This window comes from Oncorhynchus tshawytscha, linkage group LG06 (assembly GCF_018296145.1).
Source record: "Oncorhynchus tshawytscha isolate Ot180627B linkage group LG06, Otsh_v2.0, whole genome shotgun sequence".
NCBI lineage: Eukaryota > Metazoa > Chordata > Actinopteri > Salmoniformes > Salmonidae > Oncorhynchus > Oncorhynchus tshawytscha.
In genome coordinates, this window is record NC_056434.1 from 66,910,279 (window position 1) to 66,925,639 (window position 15,361).

The following is a 15,361-nucleotide window of genomic DNA, read 5'->3' on the forward strand; positions in this document are numbered from 1 at the left end:
GTCCATGCATGAAATATCAAATATGGGGATACGCCACACTGATACCAACATATTAACCTCTGCCAGGGCAACACAGATCCTGGACTAGAGGGCATGCAATAACCTGTTGTTACAGAACTAATCCAGTGGCCTGGAGGCCCACAGACACACACAAACAGGCTAAAGCCCTAACCTAGATAAGTCTTCCATTGAAGAACACACAGGGAGGTGTTTCCACCTCACACTTTGAGTGGCTGTGGGTTCTGTCATTTGCTTTGAGGGGATAAAACCATATTAGCCACTGACAGTAACATAGAAACACCGTGTTTAGGCTTCCATTCATTTGACCTCAACACCTGTGATCAATCAGTTTTATGGATTGAAGTGTTTGAGCTTAGAAAATCCACATCTTATAATGTAAGGATTCATTTGATGGACAGATGTCAAATATACACACATCTGGCATATCAAAGTTCTAGAAGCATATCCAAACCCCACGTACACCTGGCAGTGTGTCAGTCATTGTAGATAGTTCAAATTAGACTCATTTCTGTCTTCGGATTCGTTTGGTCAGTGGGGAGAGATAGTTTGGGGTTTTATTCTGTGTTGTGCTTGGGTGGGAGGGTGATTTGGAGATTGGGGTGTGTGCATTTGGCGGGGTTCCACAGTGAATTCCCTGAGACCATCCCTGCTGGCCATTAATGGCATATATTAGATCATATGCAAGGTGGGGCAGTCCATTAGCTAATATCACAGTAGCAGAAAAGAGGAATGGCCATGCTGCGGACAGACATTGCACAACCATGCAGGAGATGTGGCCCCCAGAGACGGCACTGTTGAATTAATCATAACTACCCAGGGAAGGGGCCGCACAGAAGTTGTTCAGTAGTGTGGCCAGTGTTTTGTTATCTGTAACTCAGTGGACTGAAACACTGCGTGAAAGGGCTAGATACACTGGTTTTGCACTGATGATAATGATGATTTGATAGTTTACAATGTCGTCCTTCCCCTATTGTGTGGCTTGGTATGAAATGCCTGACCGTGTGAGGAAGCACACACATACACACACACAGAGGATGCCCCAGACTGAAGAGCCTTTAGGCCACACTACTTGGTACCCACGATGCAGTGCTGTTGTCTGAGGTTCCGTCACAAACTCAACACAGTGACTCACCCAACCCCACCACCCACCTACCCCACTCTCAGGCAGAGGCTGAAATGAAGACCCCCTGGTGGGACAGAAGTGGTGGAGAGGGGGCTGGGCTGAGGGTCACACGAAGGGTATTTGCGGTATCCCTCATCACACCTAAAGAGCCCACACACACCAATACGCACACCACACTCACCTAGCTACACTTGCACAAACCATGGGCTCACATACAGACTCAATAGTGAGTGATGTATGCCTTGCCTATACCTGCCCCTCTCCCTCAGTAGTGTCAGTTTGGTGGGAATGGATGAGGAGGAGTGGGTGCAGAGGGCACCTGTGCAAATCTCTCTCAGTCACAGGTGATGGGAGCTTAGCAGGGAGACAAAGGATTTCACCTCACTCAACTCTGCCACACTGCCTTAATTGCTGTGACATCATATTCAGTTACATCATGATTTAGAAAGCTACTGTTGTACAAGTTGTACCACTGTAATTTACATCTAAACAATATGATTCCTGTTTCAGACATGGATATAACAACATGACCATTGACAGAAATTATTAAATCAATAGTTATTTGTTCTTGTGTTGTCAGATCTAACAACAACAACACAAAAGATAAGGATTTTAATTCAAGTTAAATGTACCAGTACAAATTGTTAGTAAATGGCTTGTGAAATAAGAAAAGTATGGCTAGCAGAATTCTACATTTAGATACACTCATTAGATTTTGCTAAATGTTCTGGCCTTGGTGGCTGTTTGTTTAGCAGGATCTCCAAATGAAGAGTCTGAGGCTCAATCTGACATCTACCAAGTATGAAGAGGGCAAGCCATCGTGACCTCACTGAAACACAGCCAGCCGAGACACACAGTATATTTAGCTGAGGGAACCATATGCAGAGCATCAGGGTGCGTCTGTGGGTTAGTGGCGACCTGCTTTAAGACGTAAATCACACACACACTTGGATCAAGCAGATGACGGATGTGGAAATAAAGTATAGTCTAGTACTGCAACTACCTCGTAGTGGAGCATGACTTGCACTAAATTGCATTAGCTTAATGCCAAAACGTGTTAGTTGATGAGAGCTGATGGAACAAACCAGGCTGTGTGTGTGTGAAGGAACAATGTTTAACTGTTTTCAACACAATATGGTTTGACCAATTAGAATTGTAATTTCCGTACCACTACTGTTACTTCCCCCACTAGATAAACACAGAGTAACTCACTGGCACCTGTCTCACAGAGCAATCCACCATCCTTTGACTTTGTTCTCTCTCACAATGGATAACCTGTAATTTATCCTCAGCACTTAGCAAGACTAGCAGAGTAACATGAGAACATGTGAAGAATCACACAGTGTTTTCTTTGGCCAAGTTCATTGGACTTGAATGGAAGGAATGGCTTCCCTTTCAGTGGAGGTGAGCCCTGTTTCCTTGGGCTCAGGGGGTACAACCACAGAGAGGATCAGATGTCAGAGCAATTCTGGGCTGAGCATAGGAGCGTCATACCAGGGTTGAGATTGGTTTTGGGGAGGTGGTTGAGCTGTTATAAATGGGCTGTCTGTTAAAAGGTTTTTACACTGACTTACCATTGTGCATTTATGTACCAAAAGGTGCTGGAGCTCTAGCATCCAGGTGAATCACATTTTAGAAAGAAAACGTGTTTGAATTCTATGACTTTTATACCAATGCTGCCATCTACAGGCGATGAGAGTAAATGCATGCATGACACCACTACTAGAGTTTTCACATGTGAGATTCACCTGAATCTCAGAAGTCCGAAGAACCAATCACACACGTCTTTCAGAGACAGACAGGTCGAGTGGCGAATGAGGTGACCCCTCCCCTCATTATAAGAAGCCACACGCCCACCCTCTGGTCATTCTCACCTCTCTTCCTCACGAAGAGCACTTCTCTAAGCTCTCCTCAGCAGGACTTGAGCCATGTTTCTTGCTTAATTGTTTGCAGGTTTCTTGCTAAACTGTTCACAGGTGTGCCGCTAGATCATAACTCAGAGTGCAGGTTGTTCAGCTCTCGTCTTCGGTGCCGGGTGACTTTACCGAAAGGAAAGTTTTCGCTTCGGGTAAGAATGAGCTTTTTCACTTTTCCTTCCGTTAGTCTCCTGTCGTAATTAGCGTCACACAGCTAGCTATTGAGACTTCAAGGCTTAGCTAACCGGGCTTGTTCGCCTCAAAGCTGGCTATCCTACCGACTAGCTACTAGTTTGCTATCTCGTTTAGCTCAACCCACTACCGTGCCGCATTGACTAGACATACCGTCCTAGCTATACTGCTTATCTGTCGAGAGACACGCTTTTGTTAGTTGGAAGACTAACAAAGCACTATCTTCCTTTGGCTAACGGTGTGCTGCTAGCTAGGCTACTAGCCCACGAGGTGAATGCTAGCTATGTTCATATTATTAAAGGATTATCTTACTCCTGCTAGTACCGTGCTAACTAGCTAGGCTATTAGCCCATGTGGAGGCCGCTAGTTAAGTTTAACTTTGTTCTCGGAAGAGCTGTTTTTTGCAGCCATGGAGCCTGGTAGCCTGGCCCAAGGCGTACCGAGCAAGGCGATGGCCCCTGCCCTAGCACCGGAAAATCCGTGTCCATGCGGGGAAACCAGATCAGGCAAAGACACGCACCCCCTGTGTGCAGTCTGCCTTGTGCTCGAAAACACACACAAGCGGCATTCTACGACTCCGAGTCATGCGTCCATGACTCGGAGGAAAGACTTTCCTGCTAACACCCTCTGTTGAAGAGTGTGCAGAGCAGCCCAGCTTGATCAGTCTCCTACACTGCCTTCAAGCAGGGAGGCTACCTCACAGACCCAGCCCACATGGGCCGACGTCTTGGACGGATACCCCGAGAACCTTGTCGTTGATGAATACAATGGCGAGGGCATGACTGAACCTCCTCAAGGCACAGAAGAGGAAGAGGACATGGAGGCGCAAACCCTTACCTTTAGGCCCTCTTCCACCCTTAGCAGGGCATTGATGACAGATATTTGCCCATCGGCATCTTCAAAACGGGCATTGGCCAGACTCAGCATTGAGTGGCCCGAACCCATTGGGGGTGGCAGCGCAGAGAGAGACTGGTATGAATGGAGGAAACTCCCCTCTCGCACCGTCCCAGGCAAGCCAAACGTAACTGGGACAAACCCTTGACGGGCAAAGTCCAAAACAGACTTTTTGCCAACATGAATGTCAAGAACATAGAGGATCTGGGCCTTGGCAAGCCACCGGTGATCGAGCCGTCACTGGCCAACCACCTCAACCCCAGTGGCTCGTCACTGACAGGCACTTCACTCCCTGATATGACGGACCACTTTTCCACATCCATCTACCAAAAAGTCTACATGTCTACCGCATGTTAATTATGGCCGTTGAATGTTATGTCCATACCGTTGGCCTACCAAGCTGATTTGATGCTGGAGATGCATAGTCTCCTAGCCATTGGCAAGTGTAACCCAGACCTTTGAAGTCTGTGGTGTCACAGACCTCAACCTCCAGAGGCGACATTCAAGACTGTGGCCGTGCCATGAGCCTTGCATTGGTGGGGGAGAGAGCCCTGTGGCTCAACTTGTCCAGCCTGTCGGACAGAGAGAAAGCAGGTTACCTTGACGCTCCTGTCAAGCTGAAGAAACTGTTTGGACCGGCTGTCAACGCAATGCATCAGAAATGTGAACTTTTAATAAAGGAGGGCCTTCAACTTCTGCCTTGGGAAATTCGCTGCACCATCGGGAAGAGGCACATCTGTGCTCCTCGAACCCTTCCCTTTGTGCAGCGACTCATTCCCATGTGTTTGCTCTTAAGGAAGACGGAGGGAACCCACTTTAACATTTACTGAAGGAAAATGGTTTAACTCAAATTAATTGTGTGTGTGTGTGTGTGCCTTTGTTTGTACCAGAATGTGAATGACACCAACCTCTCCATCCCAAACACCGTCAACTCTAACTCTGCCCTCACCTGTCAGTCATCCACGGGTCCCTGGGCTGAGGAACACAGTCCTGTCAGAGGGACTTCTACTAGCCCTCAAAGAAAGACCCCCCCCCTTCCCCTGACAAAATAAGTAAAATTTAAGAAAGTCGGCCCTACTTTGCAGATCACTCAGTAGATACCTGATTGTCACTCTGAGAGTCGCAGCCTAATCCTATTGTGTCCTCTACAGGATTACTCTCTGTGGTCCCTCTCTCCCTGTGGCTGCGCGCGGGAGAAAGGCCAGATTAAGGGGATTAGTTTGTATCCTCCTTACTTGTCAAGTCGGGATGTAAAGAACCATTGACTTCTGGGATCTGAATGAGAGAAGTGCCTAAAAAAGAGGCAATGAAAGGCAGTGAACAAGAAAAATTCTTGAAAGAACAATGTGATTTGTTTCCTTTTGTTCCCTTTAACTGGGCTGAAAGGTTCAAAGAGCTTCCCCTGAGGAGATGGATAGCGAGAGAGAGAGCGAGAGAGAGGAAAGGAAAGTTGGAGGGAAAGAGAGACAGAGGGAACCAAGGCGGGAGAAGGAAAAGGGAGTGCAAGAGAGATGAAGGAAGAGAGGGGGAGATTTCTATAACAAACATGTAGGCCTATCTTGTTTTTTTTGTACTCAAATACATTACGTATTGCCTGTTTTTAAAGTGATAGAATTTCACCATGACCTATTTATTTTTTTCTCCAGCCATTGATCATCATCCTACATACACTTCCTATAGACTCCAGGAGAATGAGACATGGCATCAATCTCAATCAAGTCATCCAGAAATTAACCCAAAGCTCCATCCATAAAATATCATGTGTAGGCTACACTTAGTCAGGGAACAATTGACAACACCCCCCCCCCCAAAATGGAAAAATGAACATGGGCAAACCTGTAAGTGCTAAATGGTCTAAACCCCTAGGAGTCCCCAATGAGTCAATGTACTGTATGTGTACCCAATAATACCCATAGACTGCCAGTATGGGGAATTACATTGAAACTCCATGCTGCCACCTACAGGTGAATGTATGGCACATTGCATATTAGTGGTGGGCCAGTATATTGAACTGTGGGCGTGGTGGGTCAGTATAATAGACATGTGACAGGTATGTATTTGGGCAGTGGCAGGATTGTGATGAACACAGAGCGACATTCGCAGGACTTTGAAATACATGCAGCATGTGAGAAAATGTTAAAAGCAATGTGCTGTATTTCAAATGATGTTGCACACAGTGTCAAATAAATTAATTGGTAGGCCTAATATGCCCAATTTATTGAATCATAAAGGGCCTCTTAGGTAAACATCCATCTGCCCCTTTGATCCGTAAGGTGAGACTGCATCCTGAGCAGAAGTCTGGACCACGAGGGAAGTTGTGGTGCAGTTTGTGGGCGGGGTGACCTTTTACCCTTCACTGCAGTAGTTTGTATTCTCCTGTGCTTCCTTGGACTCTCATTAGTGGGGCAGGAGTCAGCTAGCTGTTTGTTCACCCGCCCACCCGCAATGGCGATACGTAACCAACCGACTATAGGCCAGTGTGATAAACTGAAAATTGGAGGCCCGCACCCGACCCTAAACTCCAAATATAGAAAATGTGCTATACAGTCAGATGGCGGAGCGAAATTTTTTTTTGACAGCGCTTTTAGATAGGCCTATGTTTCCATTTATCATTTCTGACATTTTGGTAGGCTATTTGTTAGTCAACTTGTCTAGGCAACATAGAATACTAAATAAACCCTTGCTCACCAGAATAATGCAATACATTGATAAAAATGAATGCTTCAATAAAGTTGAATCAGTAAAGTTTTCTCATTCATCTCGGCTTCTCTGCACATAATATAACAAAGACATTTGGGGACCGGGGTGAAAATGCACAAAAATGTAAAATAATTTAAATCAGTTTAACCGGTTTTAATTAAGTAAATTAACAGCTGTGAAAACTACCTAACTTTTTCTAATAAGATTTCAGTTTGTCTTGGATACATATTTTATGTGGTTGAAATAGGCTACTATCAACTTTTATGATGGTGATAAAGATAGCACCTTTACAGACGGTCCCTCCACTCCTGTTCCGGTGTTAAAATGTACATTTGGTGTAGCATTTTACTGCAAGAAATGCTTCATTCTGTAGGACTTAACATTATATTAGGCAATGTGAATGGTTATAGACCTACAGTCAGTGTCCAGATTTCAGGCTACTATTCTATTTAACCCAGTAGCCTATACAGTTCCCTTGATGTGTCAATTCCCTGTCTTGTGACCGTCTAATTTGTATAGCACCTCACAATCCTCACAAATAACATGGCTGGCACTGCATCGTGATTCGTGTACCGTTCTTTCAATCAATATCCAAACTTAAACAACAAAGACGGACAAGCATTTCGACTGCATTAATTCATTTTTCTAATGTCGTTCACAAGATTGAATGAATGAACAGAGGCAGTGTGGGTGTGGAGAGGAGGGGATGCAACAGAATACCTGCGCTGCCATGTGACTAACATTACCTGGCCATCGCTCCAGCTAGCTAGCTTTCGCCAAGTTAGTTATAGTAAGGGCCACCAACAAGTAGCGTTAGTTAGTTAGCTAACTGTTACAGGAATTCCTGTATTCCTAATTCCTGTTTTAATTCCCAATTAAAATTGAACACTCTGTCAATTCATAAGAATTTGTATGACCCTTATTTTATAGAGATCGACAGAGCCCGGGCTTAAAGTCAAATAGCAGCCTTTATTCACGAGAGTACTGAATACGATACAGTTTACCACAGGTTATAAACTGAAAATGACGTCATTAGTTTCAGCACCAACCCGTGCCATCTCCGTTCCAGTACAAAGGCTGTATCTCAAGCCTTCCCACATCCGTCTCCCTACCAATTTAATATAATTTACGAGCCGAGGTCTTCTCGTGTAGATAAGCATTCTAGCCAGTCTGAAGATATCGTTCATTCATTCCTACCAAGGAACAGACAGTCATTGTTCTAACTCTTGACCACATTCACACACATTATATTCAGTACTGAGATCAAGAAAGAAAACTCATACATAATAGTATTCTGATTAGTACATATACAGTAACATAATAGTATTCGGATTAGTACATATACAGTAACATAATAGTATTCTGATTAGTCAGTCCTGATTGAAATGTATACATAATTAGTCATCATTGATAAAAATTCCCTTAACACTAACCAGCTAGCTGCCTTCCTTCAATGCTTGGTGGCTTTACTGACTGACAAGAGAGGGAGCTTATATTAAAAGCCCCCAAGCATCGAGCTAAAGGATACCGGTACGGGGCACGGAACCTCACCGATCCTTCACGACTGGAATACCGACATAATCTGCCCAAGGATCCCAACAAGCCCCTCAGGCACGATTTCCCCTGAAGGCCCATTCTGCTAACCGCGGCCTGCTAGCTATCTATAGCATATTGGACTGTTAGCTGATCCATCGGCCAGTTTCTTGGACAACTAAACCCACTTTGCAAATTGGACTTGGACCACTCTGCTACTTGGAACCATACTAATTCCACGACTGGCCTATCGACGTCACCACACGAGGAGACAAAAACAGACTTTCCCCCATCGCGATGTCCCTCTAAGGCCCTTATGCTAGCTTGCTAGCCCCGGCCTGCTAACTGCTAGCTTGCTAGTCCCGGCCTGCTAACTGTCTGAATCGCCATGTCCCCAGCCAGCCCAACCACTCACTGGACCCATACGATCACTTGGCTACGCATGCCTCTCCCTAATATCAATATGCCTTGTCTATTACTGTCCTGGTTAGTGATTACTGTCTTATTTCACTGTAGAACCTCTAGCCCTGCTCAATATGCCTTAACCGACCATGTTGTTTCACCTCCCAATCTATGCTATCGTGCCCAGAAACCTGCTCCCTTTACTCTCTGTTCTGAACATGCTAGATGGCCACTCCTTATAGCCTTTAGCCGTACCCTTATCCTACTTCTCCTCTGTTCCTCTGGTGATGTAGAGGTTAATCCAGGACCTGCAGTGCCTAGCTCCACTCCTACTCCCCAGGTGCTCTCATTTGTGGACTTCTGTAACCGTAAAAGCCTTGGTTTCATGCATGTTAACATTAGAAGCCTACTCCCTAAGTTCGCTTTATTCACTGTTTTAGCACATTCTGCCAACCCGGATGTCTTAGCCGTGTCTGAATCCTAGCTTAGGAAAACCACCAAAAACCCAGAAATTTCCATCCCTAACTATGACATTTTCCGCCAAGATAGAACTGCCAAAGGGGACGGTGTTGCAATCTACTGCAGCGACAGCCTGCAGAGTTCTGTCTTACTATCCAGGTATGTACCAAAACAATTTGAGCTTCTACTTCTAAAAATTCACCTTTCCAGAAACAATTCTCTCACTGTTGCCGCTTGCTATAGACCACCCTCTGCCCCCAGCTGTGCCCTGGACAACATATGTGAATTGATTGCCACCCATCTATCGTCTGAGCTCGTGCTGCTAGGTGACCTAAACTAGGACATGCTTAACACCCCGGTCATCCTACAATCTAAGCTTGATGCCCTCAATCTCACACAAATTATCAATGAACCTACCAGTTACAACCCCAAATCCGTAAACACGGGCACCCTCATAGATATCATCCTAACTAACTCGCCCTCCAAATACACCTCTGCTGTTTTCAACCAAGATCTCAGCGATCACTGCCTCATTGACAGCATCCGTAATGGGTCTGCGGTCAAACGACCACCCCTTATCACTGAAAGCGAACAAGCCTTTCTAATCGACCTGGCCGGGGTATCCTGGAATGACATTGACCTCATCCCGTCAGTAGAGGATGCCTGGTTATTCTTTAAAAGTGCCTTCCTCAACATCTTAAATAAGCATGCTCCATTCAAAAAATGTAGAACTAGGAATAGATATAGCCCTTGGTTCACTCCAGACCTGTCTGCCCTTGACCAGCACAAAAACATCCTGTGGCGTTCTGCATTAGCATCGAATAGCCCCCGTGATATGCAACTTTTCAGGGAAGTTAGAACCAATATACACAGGCAGTTAGGAAAGCTAAGGCTAGCTTTTTCAAACCGAAATTTGCATCCTGTAGTACAAACTCAAAAAAGTTCTGTGACACTGTAAAGTCCATGGAGAATAAGAGCACCTCCTCCCAGCTGCCCACTGCACTGTCACTACCAATAAATCCACAATAATTAGGAATTTCAATAAGCATTTTTCTACGGCTGGCCACGCTTTCCACCTGGCTACCCCTACCCTGGTCAACAGCCCTGCGCTCCCCACAGCAACTCGCCCAAACCTCCCCCACTTCTCCTTCACCCAAATCCAGATAGCTGATGTTCTGAAAGAGCTACAGAATCTGGACCCCTACAAATCAGCCGGCCTAGACAATCTGGACCCTCTCTTTCTAAAATGATCTGCCGAAATTATTGCAACCCATATTACTAGCCTGTTCAACCTCTCTTTCGTATCATCTGAGATTCCCATAGATTGGAAAGCTGCCGTGGTCATCCTCTTCAAAGGGGGAGACACTCTAGACCCAAACTGCCACAGACCTATATCTATTCTACCCTGCCTTTCTAATGTCTTTGAAAGCCAAGTTAACAAACAGATTACCGACCATTTCGAATCTCACTGTACCTTCTCCGCTACGCAATCTGGTTTCAGAGCTGGTCATGGGTGCGCCTCAGCCACGCTCAAGGTCCTAAACAATATCATAACCACCATTGATAAGAGACATTACTGTGCAGCCATATTCATCGGCCTGGCTAAGGCTTTCGACTCTGTCAATCACAACATTCTTATTGGCAGACTCAACAGCCTTGGTTTCTCAAATGATTGCCTCGCTTGGTTCACCAACACATTCTCCGATAGAGTTCAGTGTGCATATCGGAGGGCCTGTTGTCCGGACCTCTGGCAGTTTCTATGGGGGTGCCACAGGGTTGAATTCTCGGGCCGACTCTCTTCTCTGTATACATCAATGATGTCGCTCTCGCTGCTGGTGATTCTTTGAGCCACCTCCACGCGGATGACACCATTCTGTATACCTCTGGCCCTTCGTTGGACACTGTGTTAACTAACCTCCAGATGAGCTTCAATGCCAAACAACTATCCTTCCATGACCTCCAACTGCTCTTAAATGCAAGTATAACTAAATGCATGCTCTTCAACCGATCCCTGCCCGCACTTGCCCGCCCGTCCAGCATCACTACTCTGGACGGTTCTGACTTAGAATATGTGGACAACTACAAATACCTAGGTGTCTGGTTAGACTGTAAACTCTCCTTCCAGCCTCACATTAAACATCTCCAATCCAAAATGAAATCTATAATCGGCTTCCTATTTCACAACAAAGCATCCTTCACTCATGCTGCTAAACATACCTCTGTAAAACTGACCATCCTACCGATCCTCGACTTTGGCGACGTCATTTACAAAATAGCCTCCAACGCTCTACTCAACAAAATGGATGCAGTCTATCACAGTGCCATCTGTTTTGTCACTAAAACCCCATATACTATCCACCACTGCGACCTGTATGCTCTCGTTGGCTGGCCCTCGCTTCATACTCGTCGCCAAACCCACTGGCTCCAGGTCATCTACAAGTCTCTGCTAGGTAAAGCCCCGCCTTATCTCAGCTCACTGGTCACCATAGCAGCACCCACCCGTAGCAAGCGCTCCAGCAGGTATATCTCACTGGTCACCCCCAAAGCCAATTATTCCTTTGGCTGCCTCTCCTTCCAGTTCTCTGCGGCCAATGACTCGAACAAACTGCAAAAACTCTGAAGCTGGAGACTCTTACCTCTCTCACTAGCTTTAAGCACCAGCTGTCAGAGCAGCTCACAGATCACTGCACCTGTACATAGCTCATCTGTAAATAGCCCATCCAATCTACCTCATCCCCATACGGTATTTATTTATCTTGCTCCTTTGCACCCCAGTATCTCATCTTGCACATTCATCTTCTGCACATCCTACCATTCCAGTGTTTAATTGCTATATTGTAATTAATTTGCCACCATAGCCTATTTATTGCTTTACCTCTCTGATGCTACCTCATTTGCACATGCTGTATATAGAGTTTTCTATTGTATTATTGATTGTATGTTTGTTTATTCTATGTGTAACTCTGTGTTGTTGTATGTGTCGAACTGCTTTACTTTATCTTGGCCAGATCGCAGTTGCAAATGAGAACTTGTTCTCAACTAGCCTACCTGGTTAAACAAAGGTGAAATAAAAAATACAAATGTTTGGGGAGTCTCCCACACGCCTTTTGGCGAACACCAAACGTGTTGCTTATTTTTTTCTTTAAGCAATGGATTTTTTCTTGCCACTCTTCCGCAAAGTGGATTAAATTGGTCCTATGGACAGATACTCCATTCTCCGCTGTGGAGCTTTGCAGCTCCTTCAGGGTTGTCTTTGGTCTCTTTGTTGCCTCTCTGATCAATGCCCTCCTTGCCTGGTCTGTGAGTTTTGGTGGGCGGCCCTCTCTTGGCAGGTTTGTTGTGGTGCCATATTGTTTATATTTTTTTAATAATGGATTTAATGGTGCTCCGTGGGATGTTCAAAGTTTCAAGATATTTTTTTATAACCCAACCCTGATCTGTACTTCACAACTTTGTCCCTGACCTGATGGGGGGGCTCCTTGCTCTTCATAGTGCCGCTTGCTTGGTGATGCCCCTTGCTTAGTGGTGTTGCATACTCTTGGGCCTTTCAGAACAGGTGTGTGTGTGTATATATATATATATATATATATACTGAGATCATGTGACAGATCATGTGACACTTAGATTGCACACGGGTGAACTTTATTTAACTAATTATGTGACTTCTGAAGGTAATTGGGGGTGAATACATATGCGTGCACCACTTTTCCGTTTTTTATTTTTGAGAATATTTTTAAACAATTTATTTTTTTCACTTCACCAATTTTTATTATTTTGTGTATGTCCGTTACATGAAATCCAAATAAAAATATATCTAAATTACAGGTTGTAATGCAACAAAATAGGAAAAACGCCAAGGGGGTGAATACTTTAACTAAGGCACTGTAACTATGCTAAATCTGAATGATTCATATTGGGTGATCTTAACCTGGATTGGTGATGCCAGTATCAGATAGACTGAAAGATATTTGTGCTGAGCTACATATAACTCAACTTAATACACCCTGAAAAATATTTTGGAAATCATTCTAAAAAATGCACCTTACAAGTATACAGCCAGTGGAATCATTGCTAACGAGCTTAGTGACCATTGTCCTGTTGCCTGCATTGGAGATACTAAGCTACCAAAATCATATCCATACATTATTACAAAGAGGAATTTCAGAATTTTCAATGAGCAACATTTCCTGTCTGACCTGTGGTTGTATGATTGTTGTATGTGTCCTCTATCAGACCCTTAAATAATTTCCCTCTCTGTTTAACTCTGTTGCAGATAAGCATGCCCCATATAAGAGATTAAGCGTAAAGACAGATCTAACCCATGGTTCACACATGAATTTTCTATAAGATTTCATGAAAGAAACTTAGTTTGGGCTAAGGCTTAATTGACTGATTCTACCTCAGTCCTTCAGACATTTGAGAAATAGCTGTCTTACACTGGTTAGAAAAGCAACACTCAACATACTTCTTGAATTGTGTATCTGAGTGGAGAAATCCAGCAAAATTCTGGAAAAGGGTCAAATCTTTGGAGATAACAAAAAAACACCAGTCTGGTTTTAGAACTGGACATAGCACCGTTTCAGCGGCTACACTTATATTCAATTCTATTTTAAATAGCTTAGATCACCCTTTTTTAAAGTATGGGTCGAGACCCAAAGTGTGTCGTGGACCTGTTAATGGTGGGTCGCAACGTGTCAGAGTAAATGTATAATTTTATAATTGATTTGGCCAAGTGCAACTGTGCTCACTGTTCAGTGCGCTCTCTGCTCCGTTTGGCAGCTGCACAAGTGCGAGATGCCGTGTGCTTCGGGTTGACAGGATCTTTTTTTTCTGCAGTTTTATTGAAAATCACTCCTTGATCCACACGCTGCAGCGCGTCAGCCACTGACTTATCATTCCCACTCGCCATCTCTCACCACTGTCATCAAATGGACTCAAGCTAGCCACTAGTTTTGACTGAGCTCAGTCGTCATGAAACGCAAATACAGAGATGAGTTTCTCTCTCTTGGTTTCATACAAACTTTGAAAAATAATGAGGAGCACCCACAATGTGTTTTGTGCTGGGAAGTGCTTAGTAATGAGTCTCTCAAAATGGAAAAATGTATAAAACGACACGTCCTGTCCAAACATCCACAGCATGAGGGTAAACCCAGGGAGTTCTTTCAGAACAGTGAAGAATGCTTCAGGAAACAGTGCCTCGACAGTGGAAAAGTAAGTAAGCCGAAATAAGGGAGTACTATCTTTCATACTATAGTTAGCTAACACACTTTTGTACATCATGCTGTAACATACAATTTACCTTATTTTAGCGCCCAAAAAAACGTAATACTTCCAGGTCAACTGTAATATGAATACCCTTGTAAAGCACAATTTCTCCCCTTTCTTGCAAAATCAATGACGAGACCTTGATGCTGCCCGTCTTTGCATGATTGAAGAAGGCAATGAGCTCCGTCGGGTCTTTTTAAAAATGAAACCTACTGAGTGATAAGGAAAGGGGTAGATAAGCCGTGTGGGGAAACTGCTTTTTTCACCCGATCTGTCCAACTTATCACCTCTAAAATGTAAATAAAACACTATAAAGAGTTTATATAATGTGTCATTACATACCTATTTGAATCGGGTTTTTAGGGCGGCACTAAAGTGATCTTCAGAAGTAAACAGCGGCTTTTGAGAGTCAAATTGGCTTGCAGTGATGACGCAAAAAATGAATGCATTAAGTTGTACAATTAACTTGGTATCCCCCTTACCCTGTCCCCGTTCCTGTCCCTGTCCCTTTCCTGTTTTTAATGTGCGAGAGGAGCACTACACCTGGTGGAGAGAGGCTGTACAGCACAGAATGAGTTGCATTATGCATGCTGTACGTCATGACACGTCACAATTTAACGTACAGCATCAGAGGGGTCCGTTTTTTAAAACTTTTCTCTAATACTAGAGGGCTATTACCATGTCAATCAACGCTTGAATAGAAACGTAGTTCACACCCCAGATTTTGAAGCCAACACATTCGCTTACAGTCCCATTAGTTTTCATTGCAGCCTCGTTTGAATGCCGCAGTTGCGCGAAATTTGTACGGAATGAGGTTAGTCAACAGTAGTAGATGTGACTTTCTCTTTCAAACAAT